The sequence below is a fragment of the Ptychodera flava genome, chromosome 2, assembly GCF_041260155.1.
Source record: "Ptychodera flava strain L36383 chromosome 2, AS_Pfla_20210202, whole genome shotgun sequence".
Lineage (NCBI taxonomy): Eukaryota > Metazoa > Hemichordata > Enteropneusta > Ptychoderidae > Ptychodera > Ptychodera flava.
Genome location: NC_091929.1, coordinates 8,935,295 through 8,947,904, shown reverse-complemented (window position 1 = coordinate 8,947,904; position 12,610 = coordinate 8,935,295). Strand labels below are relative to the sequence as shown.

The window sequence follows — 12,610 nt, the reverse complement described above, 5'->3', positions numbered from 1 at the left end:
TAGTGTTCTAGACGTAGCTATGTCAATCATGCATTTGAAGGCAGAGCAAATATGTAAGTACATGTGAAATACTTCATAGCTAAATATTTTGAGTCAGAGTGTACTACGTTGAGCTATTTGAAAATACTGGACCACATAGGTAATACAACATTGTCATGGCTTACCATGCAGGAGTTTTTCAGGTTGTATTCATTTTGTGTAAATACAGTGATGTATAAAAAACAGACTAGAACTACCGTTACACAAGGAGAACAATGAAACATAGGATCAAAGTTCCTGTAGCTACTTTAGGCATGGACAGTATAGAGGACGTACATAGCATTACACCAAACATATACTGAGTGCAGAGGTCCCTTGGCAATACCATGTATTGTTATCATTATTGTTATGACAGAAGAATGTTTCATTACAGATCCATATTTACACAGACATTCATCAGTAGCAAGCATAGAAAACTGTCATTTATACAGTGTCTTTGCAATCCGTCTCTGACACTAGGTGGACACTTATTCAGGCAGTTTGACAAAAATGCTATTAGATGAGTAACTTTTGCGAAACAAAGTTTTTGACAATAAATGGTAAAACTTGTGTCAAAATATAAAATAGAAGATTTCATCACAATGTCAATATATCACACAAGGATGACCATAGGAACCTGTATACCAAATATCAAAGCTATCAGACAAGCAGGATTTTAGAAACACAATTTTTAACCAAAAATGGCAAATATTGCTCCAAAATTATAAAATTGTACATTTTATCATATTTTGAATATATTACATGTTGATAACCTCTTTGAACCTGTATACTAAATATCAAAGCTATGACAATTATTGTTTTATGAAAAAGATTTTTGACCAAAAATGACAAAAAATGCCTTAAAAACACAAAATGCTTTTCAGCTAACTATTTCTTCATGTGGGGGAAGAGATGAAAGTCTGAGGGTGCTAGGTCAGGAGAGTATGGTGGCACGTAGAATGAGTTTGAAGCCGCAGTCATGCACTGTTGCCATGTCAATGACTGACTTGTGAGGTGGAGCATTGTCCAGATGGAACAAGACACCTTTTCTCAACTTTCCCTCGTCGTATTTTTGTCAGCCTCCCGAAACTCCCTCAACAGGTTAGAATAGTTCTCTCCATTGATATTTTGTCCCTTTTCTAGGTTGTCATCTGAAGAGTTGAAATATATTCAAACCAAGCTTCATTGATCTGGCATTGCTCCTTCATAGTTAGGCTCAAAACTTTTCACCCAACCGTCATATGTGCAAAATCTCTATTACTATACAAAGCTAATGTCTGCATCTTCAGGCTTATGCCTTTCCTTCTTGACACAAGACAACTGCTTCTTTGCAAAGTACCTAGTCTACATAGTCAACTGCAAATCTGAGTACAAAAAAGAAAAACACAGCAAGACAACTTAATACCTGTGTAGTGTTTTGCAACAATGAAAATCTGATGTTTTGACGGGGGATGGTAAGAGGTGTTAAAGTGTATGATAAAATGCATTATGACTTTCTCAAATCAATGTCTCTTCAAAATACTCTTACAACACATCAGCTGTTCAGGAAATATGTTTAGTGAGTGCATAATAGACTAAGTTACATCATCATTATTTCTTATTGCTCACAGAATTTAAAATTGACTGAATGTTAAAATTCCCATTATCTTGCTATCTACATGATTGCTGTGAGTATTGTTACAAGAGATTCATGCACAGTTTGTGAAAGTTTTGGTATAAGTGGCAAGGATGATGGTCATTATGAGGTTTTATGTGGTATGAGAGAGACTCCATTCCCACGTGACAGGTGTATGACTCCGACCCAGGGCCAAATAGCAATACAGATAAAATTCCAATGTCATTGCTCAAACTGGTTTTGAATAGCTCATAAAAACATAAAATGAAGGAGAAAATTGATGAGTTACAACATTATAGTGTTTGGAGAAGTGTTGAGAGTCTCCATTCCCATGTGACAGGTGTGTGACTCCGACAGCTCCAAATGTCAAGAGATAACTAAAATTCCAAATTGATTATTCAAACTGGTTCAGAATAGCTCACAAAAACATAAATGTAGGAGATCAAGAATAAGTCACAGCATTATAGTGGCTGGAGATATGTTGAGACTCTCCATTCCCACTTGACAGGTGTGTGACTCCGAAAGGTCTAAATTACAAAGGGTTCGGAATAGGTCAGGAAAACTTAAAAGATAGGAGAAGTTGTGTGAGACACAAAATATGGGGGTTGGAGCTGTGTTGAGAAACTCTCCATTCCCACGTGACAGGTGTGTGACTCCCAAAGGTCTAAATGACAAGTGATAGATCAAAATTCAAATGTAATGATTAAAAGGGGTTCGGAATAGGTGAGGAAAACTTAAAACAAAAGGAGAAGACTGTGTTAATACACACAAATATGGTGGTTGGACCTGTCTTGTGAGAACTCTCCATTCCCACATGACAGGTGTGTGAACTCCCAAAGGTCTAAATTACAAGTGATACCAGAAAATGAAAATGTTATAATTAAAATGGTTCAGAATAGATGAGGAAAACTTAAAAGATAGGAGAAGATGTGTCAGACACAAAAGATTGTGGTTGGAGCTGAGTTAAGAAACCCTCCATTCCCACGTGACAGGTGTGTGACTCCCAAAGGTCTAAATTACAACTGATAGAACAAAATTCAAATGTAATAATTAAAAGGGGTTCAGAATAGGTGAGGAAAACTTAAAAGATAGGACAAGATGTGTCAGACACTAAATAGTTTGGTTGGAGCTGTGTTGAGAAACTGTCCATTCCCACGTGACAGGTGTGTGACTCCCATAGGCCTAAATTACAAGTGATACCACGAAATTCAACTGTAATAATTGAAAGGGGTTCAGAATAGGTGAGAAAGCTTAAAAGATAGAAGAAGATGTGTCAGACACAAAATATTGTGGTTGGTGCTGTGTATAGAAACTCTCCATTCCCACGTGACAGGTGTGTGACTCCCAAAGGTCTAAATGACAAGTGATAGATCAAAATTCAAATGTAATAATTGAAAGGGGTTCAGAATAGGTGAGGAAAGCTTAAAAGATAGAAGAAGATGTGTCAGACACAAAATATTGTGGTTGGAGCTATGTTAGAGAAGTCTCCAATTCCCACGTGACAGGTGTGTGACTCCCAAAGGTCTAAATTACAAGTGATACCACAAAATTCAAATGTAATAATTGAAAGGGGTTCAGAATAGGTGAGGAAAGCTTAAAAGATGGGAGAAGATGTGTCAGACACAAAATATTGTGGTTGCAGCTGAGTTCAGAAACTCTCCATTCCCACGTGACAGGTGTGTGACTCCCAAAGGTCTAAATTACCAGTGATAGAACAAAATTCAAATGTAATAATGAAAGGGTACAGAATAGGTGAGGAAAACTTAAAAGATAGGAGAAGATGTGTCAGACACAAAATATTGTGGTTGGAGCTGTGTTGAGAAACTCTCTATTCCCACGTGACAGGTGTGTGACTCCCAAAGGTCTAAATTACAAGTGATACCACAAAATTCAAATGTAATAATGAAAGGGGTTCAGAATAGGTGAGGAAAGCTTAAAAGATAAGAAAGATGTGTCAGACACAAAATATTGTGGTTGGAGCTGTGTATAGAAAGTCCCCGTTCCCACGTGACAGGTGAGTGACTCCCAAAGGTCTAAATTACAAGGGACAGAACAAAATTCAAATGTAATAATTGAAAGGGGTTCAGAATAGGTGAGGAAAGCTTAAAAGATAGAAGAAGATGTGTCAGACACAAAATATTGTGGTTGGAGCTATGTATGGAAACTCTCCATTCCCACGTGACAGGTGTGTGACTCCCAAAGGTCTAAATTACAAGTGATACCACAAAATTCAAATGTAATAATTGAAAGGGGTTCAGAATAGGTGATGAAAAATTAAAAGATGGGAGAAGATGTGTCAGACACAAAAGATTGTTGTTGGAGCTATGTATGGAAACTCTCCATTCCCACGTGACAGGTGTGTGACTCCCAAAGGTCTAAATGACAAGTGATAGATCAAAATTCAAATGTAATAATTGAAAGGGGTTCAGAATAGGTGAGGAAAGCTTAAAAGATAGAAGAAGATGTGTCAGACACAAAATATTGTGGTTGGAGCTGTGTTGAGAAACTCCCAATTCCCACGTGACAGGTGTGTGACTCCCAAAGGTCTAAATTACAAGTGATACCACAAAATTCAAATGTAATAATTGAAAGGGGTTCAGAATAGGTGAGGAAAGCTTAAAAGATGGGAGAAGATGTGTCAGACACAAAATATTGTGGTTGCAGCTGAGTTCAGAAACTCTCCATTCCCACGTGACAGGTGTGTGACTCCCAAAGGTCTAAATTACCAGTGATAGAACAAAATTCAAATGTAATAATTGAAAGGGTACAGAATAGGTGAGGAAAACTTAAAAGATAGGAGAAGATGTGTCAGACACAAAATATTGTGGTTGGAGCTGTGTTGAGAAACTCTCCATTCAACGTGACAGGTGTGTGACTCCCAAAGGTCTAAATTACAAGTGATACCACAAAATTCAAATGTAATAATTGAAAGGGGTTCAGAATAGGTGAGGAAAGCTTAAAAGATAGAAGAAGATGTGTCAGACACAAAATATTGTGGTTGGAGCTGTGTATAGAAAGTCCCCGTTCCCACGTGACAGGTGAGTGACTCCCAAAGGTCTAAATTACAAGGGACAGAACAAAATTCAAATGTAATAATTGAAAGGGGTTGAGAATAGGTGAGGAAAGCTTATAAGATAGAAGAAGATGTGTCAGACACAAAATATTGTGGTTGGAGCTATGTATGGAAACTCTCCATTCCCACGTGACAGGTGTGTGACTCCCAAAGGTCTAAATTACAAGTGATACCACAAAATTCAAATGTAATAATTGAAAGGGGTTCAGAATAGGTGATGAAAAATTAAAAGATGGGAGAAGATGTGTCAGACACAAAAGATTGTTGTTGGAGCTATGTATGGAAACTCTCCATTCCCACGTGACAGGTGTGTGACTCCCAAAGGTCTAAATGACAAGTGATAGATCAAAATTCAAATGTAATAATTGAAAGGGGTTCAGAATAGGTGAGGAAAGCTTAAAAGATAGAAGAAGATGTGTCAGACACAAAATATTGTGGTTGGAGCTATGTATAGAAAGTCCCAATTCCCACGTGACAGGTGTGTGACTCCCAAAGGTCTAAATTACAAGTGATACCACAAAATTCAAATGTAATAATTGAAAGGGGTTCAGAATAGGTGAGGAAAGCTTAAAAGATGGGAGAAGATGTGTCAGACACAAAATATTGTGGTTGCAGCTGAGTTCAGAAACTCTCCATTCCCACGTGACAGGTGTGTGACTCCCAAAGGTCTAAATTACCAGTGATAGAACAAAATTCAAATGTAATAATTGAAAGGGGTTCAGAATAGGTGAGGAAAACTTAAAAGATAGGAGAAGATGTGTCAGACACAAAATATTGTGGTTGGAGCTGTGTTGAGAAACTCTCCATTCCCACGTGACAGGTGTGTGACTCCCAAAGGTCTAAATTACAAGTGATACCACAAAATTCAAATGTAATAATTGAAAGGGTTCAAAATAGGTGAGGAAAGCTTAAAAGATAGAGAAGATGTGTCAGACACAAAATATTGTGGTTGGAGCTGTGTATGAGAAAGTCCCCGTTCCCACGTGACAGGTGAGTGTCTCCCAAAGGTCTAAATTACAAGGGACAGAACAAAATTCAAATGTAATAATTGAAAGGGGTTGAGAATAGGTGAGGAAAGCTTATAAGATAGAAGAAGATGTGTCAGACACAAAATATTGTGGTTGGAGCTATGTATGGAAACTCTCCATTCCACCGTGACAGGTGTGTGACTCCCAAAGGTCTAAATTACAAGTGATACCACAAAATTCAAATGTAATAATTGAAAGGGGTTCAGAATAGGTGATGAAAAATTAAAGATGGGAGAAGATGTGTCAGACACAAAAGATTGTGTTGGAGCTGTGTTGGAAACTCTCCATTCCCACGTGACAGGTGTGTGACTCCCAAAGGTCTAAATGACAAGTGATAGATCAAAATTCAAATGTAATAATTGAAAGGGGTTCAGAATAGGTGAGGAAAGCTTAAAAGATAGAAGAAGATGTGTCAGACACAAAATATTGTGGTTGGAGCTATGTATAGAAAGTCCCAATTCCCACGTGACAGGTGTGTGACTCCAAAGGTCTAAATTACAAGTGATACCACAAAATTCAAATGTAATAATTGAAAGGGGTTCAGAATAGGTGAGGAAAGCTTAAAAGATAGGAGAAGATGTGTCAGACACAAAAGATTGTGGTTGGAGCTGAGTTGAGAAACTCTCCATTCCCACGTGACAGGTGTGTGACTCCCAAGGTCTAAATTACCAGTGATAGAACAAAATTCAAATGTAATAATTGAAAGGGGTTCAGAATAGGTGAGGAAAACTTAAAAGATAGGAGAAGATGTGTCAGACACAAAATATTGTGGTTGGAGCTGTGTTGAGAAACTCTCCATTCCCACGTGACAGGTGTGTGACTCCCAAAGGTCTAAATTACAAGTGATACCACAAAATTCAAATGTAATAATTGAAAGGGGTTCAGAATAGGTGAGGAAAGCTTAAAAGATAGAAGAAGATGTGTCAGACACAAAATATTGTGGTTGGAGCTGTGTATAGAAAGTCCCCGTTCCCACGTGACAGGTGAGTGACTCCCAAAGGTCTAAATTACAAGTGATACCACAAAATTCAAATGTAATAATTGAAAGGGGTTCAGAATAGGTGAGTAAAGCTTAAAAGATAGAAGAAGATGTGTCAGACACACAATATTGTGGTTTGGTCTGTGTAAAGAAACTCTCCATTCCCACGTGACAGGTGAGTGACTCCCAAAGGTCTAAATTACAAGGGACAGAACAAAATTCAAATGTAATAATTGAAAGGGGTTGAGAATAGGTGAGGAAAGCTTATAAGATAGAAGAAGATGTGTCAGACACAAAATATTGTGGTTGGAGCTATGTATGGAAACTCTCCATTCCCACGTGACAGGTGTGTGACTCCCAAAGGTCTAAATTACAAGTGATACCACAAAATTCAAATGTAATAATTGAAAGGGGTTCAGAATAGGTGATGAAAAATTAAAAGATGGGAGAAGATGTGTCAGACACAAAAGATTGTTGTTGGAGCTATGTATGGAAACTCTCCATTCCCACGTGACAGGTGTGTGACTCCCAAAGGTCTAAATGACAAGTGATAGATCAAAATTCAAATGTAATAATTGAAAGGGGTTCAGAATAGGTGAGGAAAGCTTAAAAGATAGAGAAGATGTGTCAGACACAAAATATTGTGGTTGGAGCTATGATAGAAAGTCCCAATTCCCACGTGACAGGTGTGTGACTCCCAAAGGTCTAAATTACAAGTGATACCTCAAAATTCAAATGTAATAATTGAAAGGGGTTCAGAATAGGTGAGGAAAGCTTAAAAGATAGAAGAAGATGTGTCAGACACAAAAGATTGTGGTTGCAGCTGAGTTCAAGAACTCTCCATTCCCACGTGACAGGTGTGTGACTCCCAAAGGTCTAAATTACAGTGATAGACAAAATTCAAATGTAATGATTAAAAAGGGTTCAGAATAGGTGAGGAAAACTTAAAAGATAGAAGAAGATGTGTCAGACTCAAAAGATTGTGGTTGGAGCTGTGTTGAGAAACTCTCTATTCCCACGTGACAGGTGTGTGACTCCCAAAGGTCTAAATTACAAGTGATAATACAAAATTCAAATGTAATGATTAAAAGGGGATCAGAATAGGTGAGGAAAGCTTAAAAGATAGAAGAAGATGTGTCAGACACAAAATATTGTGGTTGGAGCTGTGTATAGAAAGTCCCCGTTCCCACGTGACAGGTGAGTGACTCCCAAAGGTCTAAATTACAAGGGATAGAACAAAATTCAAATGTAATAATTGAAAGGGGTTCAGAATAGGTGAGGAAAGCTTAAAGATAGAAGAAGATGTGTCAGACACAAAATATTGTGGTTGGAGCTGTGTATGGAAACTCTCCATTCCCACGTGACAGGTGTGTGACTCCCAAAGGTCTAAATTACAAGTGATACCACAAAATTCAAATGTAATAATTGAAAGGGGTTCAGAATAGGTGAGAAAAATTAAAAGATGGGAGAAGATGTGTCAGACACAAAAGATTGTGGTTGGAGCTGTGTTGAGAAACTCTCCATTCCCACGTGACAGGTGTGTGACTCCCAAAGGTCTAAATGACAAGTGATAGATCAAAATTCAAATGTAATAATTGAAAGGGGTTCAGAATAGGTGAGGAAAGCTTAAAAGATAGAAGAAGATGTGTCAGACACAAAATATTGTGGTTGGAGCTATGTATAGAAAGTCCCAATTCCCACGTGACAGGTGTGTGACTCCCAAAGGTCTAAATTACAAGTGATACCACAAAATTCAAATGTAATAATTGAAAGGGGTTCAGAATAGGTGAGGAAAGCTTAAAAGATGGGAGAAGATGTGTCAGACACAAAATATTGTGGTTGCAGCTGAGTTCAGAAACTCTCCATTCCCACGTGACAGGTGTGTGACTCCCAAAGGTCTAAATTACCAGTGATAGAACAAAATTCAAATGTAATAATTGAAAGGGGTTCAGAATAGGTGAGGAAAACTTAAAAGATAGGAGAAGATGTGTCAGAAACAAAATATTGTGGTTGGAGCTGTGTAAAGAAAGTCTCCATTCCCACGTGACAGGTGTGTGACTCCCAAAGGTCTAAATTACAAGTGATAGAACAAAATTGAAATGTAATAATTGAAAGGGGTTCAAAATAGATGAGGAAAGCTTTAAAGATAGGAGAAGATGTGTCAGACACAAAAGATTGTGGTTGGAGCTGTGTTGAGAAACTCTCCATTCCCACGTGACAGGTGTGTGACTCCCAAAGGTCTAAATTACAAGTGATACCAGAAAATTCAAATGTTATAATTAAAATGGGTTCAAAATAGGTGAGGAAAACTTAAAAGATAGGAGAAGATTTGTCAGACACACAATATTGTGGTTGGAGCTGTGTTGAAAAACTCTCCATTCCCATGTGACACGTGTGTGACTCCGAAGAGGTCTAAATTACAATGGCTACAACAAAATGCAAGTGTAATAATTAAAAAGGGTTTTGAATAGGTAAGGAAAGGTTAAAATATACGAGAAGATATTTTAAACAAACAATACAGGGGTTGGAGCTGTGTTGAGAAACTCTCTATTCCCCTATGAGAGACAGCAGCATGAAGATTGTGACTACTATTGATCTCTATATCAATTGAGAGATTAAAGTCCCATGTCATTTATGTTACTTGCCTGGTACGGTTTAACTTTGACTGAAGTATCATGACAAGTTAGACATTGAGGAATTACTGCCTTTTATTGGTAGTAGATGTGAGGAAAATCTATAAGAACTAGAGGTAGTTTTGTGACTCCAAATGCTGTTAATTTGAATTGATGAATGAAATTATCAGAGGAAACTGGTTTGTAAAAATAATGATGGTTGAAAACTTTAGACACCCCTTCCAATACTTAATTAGTATTTTTACGACTAAGATATGACGAGGGGAAATATAAGCATAATATGATATTAACTTTTCAAAACAGCAATTGATTTACATTGTAAAGGAGCATCCTTCACTGTGTAAGAAGAGTTTGGGACATTGAAGTTTGTGGACTGAAAATGACAAAACTTTGCTTGAATCGGCAATTTACCAATTCTTTTTGACTGCTAGTAAAAATAACAAACATTTACACAACATATTTTGTAAAAGACTTTCCTCAGCAAAGAACATTGACAATGTACATTTAGCTGCCTACCTCCATATGGTATTGATGATTTTAAATGGGCCGATAAGTGTTTCTTGATTCTCCATGGATTGGCTGTGGGTTTGAACATCCTTTGCGGGCAAATGGAGCATAACATTTCACCCTGTCCACAGCTCATAATGCTATCGGCATTATTGCGTTTTGTTATTGAAGTATGCATCCTAAAGTGAGACAAAATATTTGAATTAATGCTGCCTTTCTTTTCCTTGATTAGCCAACATTCATGAAAGAATTAAGCAGCAGTCAATGTGATCCCCTAGGAACACCACCTCGGGCGACAAGGGACAAATTTTGGAGATTAGACTGCGTTTGCCATGAAACTATGGCCGAGCAGGTGGGGCAATTGCCTCATATTGATCCCCATAGTCACTTAGTGACTTACACGGACTTGCATACAATTTAAAAATGACCCTCCCATTGGGTGGAGAATTTACTTGTATTAAGTGGGGATTTTCCATATTGTCTTGCCCAGGGTTGGGATATTTGACAAATTTCATTACACTATTTCCAAAGCCCCACTATGCCCAAAGATGGGGAGGGTGGAGGTTGACGTTGACTGCCACATTATCTTTTGTTTTGTTATTAACTTCAAGATGTCTTTGAGACACAGGCCCCAAAATGTAGAAGGTATATGCATGAACCTCTATCCATAAATTACGCCAAACACAGCTCTGTAGCATGCTCGTACCTGTAAATTGCACGCGTCCGTCCATGGTTCACTGACGGTAGTCGTACATGGCAGTGACCATAATAACTCCTTTTTCCCTATCTCCAGTCAGCGATCAAGTAGTAAATCAGTAAGTACATACACATACACGTGGACCTCGCACGATTTGCTCTGAGTCGGTTTAGAGTGCTGCAACAGTTGTTGCGTCTCGTTCCCTTCTGTTACAAATCTATCACAAATGACTGATAAAAAATGATACTCACTTTGTGCTCATGCACTTTCTCTGCTATTAACACGGTGGTTTCAATCGGGTTTGATCTCACAGCGTACGGTACCTAGCGGAGAAGACTGTACAATTGAATGCAGCATGTACGAACAGCAATAGTTATTTGAGGGAAGCGCTTGCGCAAAAGCCTGGCCTATGACCTTTGATCTCATATTCCGTGACTAAACGTGAGCATTCCCACATGACACATTCCATTTCCCAGGTGACAGGCTCCCTGTCGTGCGCACTACCCCTATCCAAATTTGAAGCGAAGATGAAGTGGTGGATTCTGGGATATCTTCCAGGGCGGCGTGGGTACACTTCCGGTTACTCGCATAGTATATTTAGTCTGGTTCCCTGACCCATTTCCCCGGTAGAGGGCGTGGGGAAATATAGGGTCAGGTACCGGGTAGCCATCTTGAACAGAATTTGTTCAAGATGGCGGAGGTTAGTCACCTGACAGAACATGCTACAACAAATATGGCTGCTACCATGAAAACGCCGGTCAAAATTCGACTGGATCAGAATTATGTTCGAACACTGGTATCCGAACCAAAAACATTGGCACACGAGACGGGAAACATAAACTGAAAGGATTAATCCAGAAGTACGGGGAAATAGAGGTGATTGAAGGCTGGCTGTGATATCGCAGCAGTACTTGTTGCGTGTATCGAACGCGCTAGGGTCATTGAGGTCATCGCCGACTGTGGCGTGACCCCAATGACCAGAGCACGTTCGATACCGCCACAAGTACTGCTGCGATATCACAGCTAATTGAAAGTAAACTATGTTGGAACTGTGAACGACGATTGATTTCGATGGATAGAATGGTGTCCGAATTTCGTGAAAAATGCCAGGCATCATGTCGACGTTCTAAAAGTATTAAGAGGTGTGCTAACAGTGGCTAAATCATGGAGGTAGAAAGTCTTTCTTTCTACCTCCACGGCTTTGTGGCACAAACAAGAAGTTGGTGTCAAGTGAGCCTGAAAGTGCGAAACCCAAGAAAGATGAGAGAAAGTTACAAGTGTTACTTTCATCCAATCACAGCTTGTTTTATTTTTAAACCAATAGCGTCCATGTTTACATTAGCCGTACCTGACCCTATATTTCCCCACGCCCTCTACCGGGGAAATGGGTCAGGGAACCAGACTAATGGTATATTATGAATATGCGCATGCGTAGTCAGTAAGCCGCTGGCGCGACTATTATTATATTTATTTATTTATTTATTTATTTACTGGCTGGGAACAACGGGCTTTCGCCCAATTACAGTTCCAACAAAAGAAAAAGAAACTAACAAAGAGCACAACAATGAAACAAAGACAGTAACAACACAGTTAAAAAAAACAAGCATTGGTAAAAAAACAGATCTAAAAAGAATAGACATTATTAAATAAAAATCTGCGAAATTGCCCATAGTTACAATTAAAAATATCAAAAGTCTCATTGTTTAAAATACTATTCAAATTTTTCATAGTTCTCTGTAAAAATGCTGAGGAATGAGCAATGACTCTTGATACATTAGGTTTAAAATGTTGTTTTGAGCGCAGAGTGCGAGAAGGCACATGCAGACAGATACGCTCTAGAATTTCGGACTGTTATAAAAAGAGAACATACATTTGTAAAAGAAGGTGGCATCCATAAAACTCCTACGCTCTTGTAGAGATGAGATTTTGAAGAAGGTACAGAGTTGGTTGTAGTAGCCAGATGAGTAGGTTATGCCAGTTTTACCGCACAAGTATTTGAGAAATTTACACTGAACTCTTTCGAGACGGTGAATGAGATACAGCTGGTGTGGAGACCATAC

The 12,610-nt window shown here is 38.5% G+C and overlaps 1 long non-coding RNA gene across 1 annotated transcript; it reads right to left on the bottom strand.

Annotated features, from left to right (window-relative positions):
- Nucleotides 1–387: 387 nt before the first annotated feature.
- On the bottom strand, nucleotides 388–11,054 carry LOC139152755 (uncharacterized). The gene is made up of 3 exons (XR_011556700.1): nucleotides 10,802–11,054; nucleotides 9,863–10,032; nucleotides 388–1,382 (listed from the first exon to the last, which is right to left on the bottom strand). It is a non-coding gene; the product is annotated as an uncharacterized lncRNA (long non-coding RNA).
- Nucleotides 11,055–12,610: the final 1,556 nt, after the last annotated feature.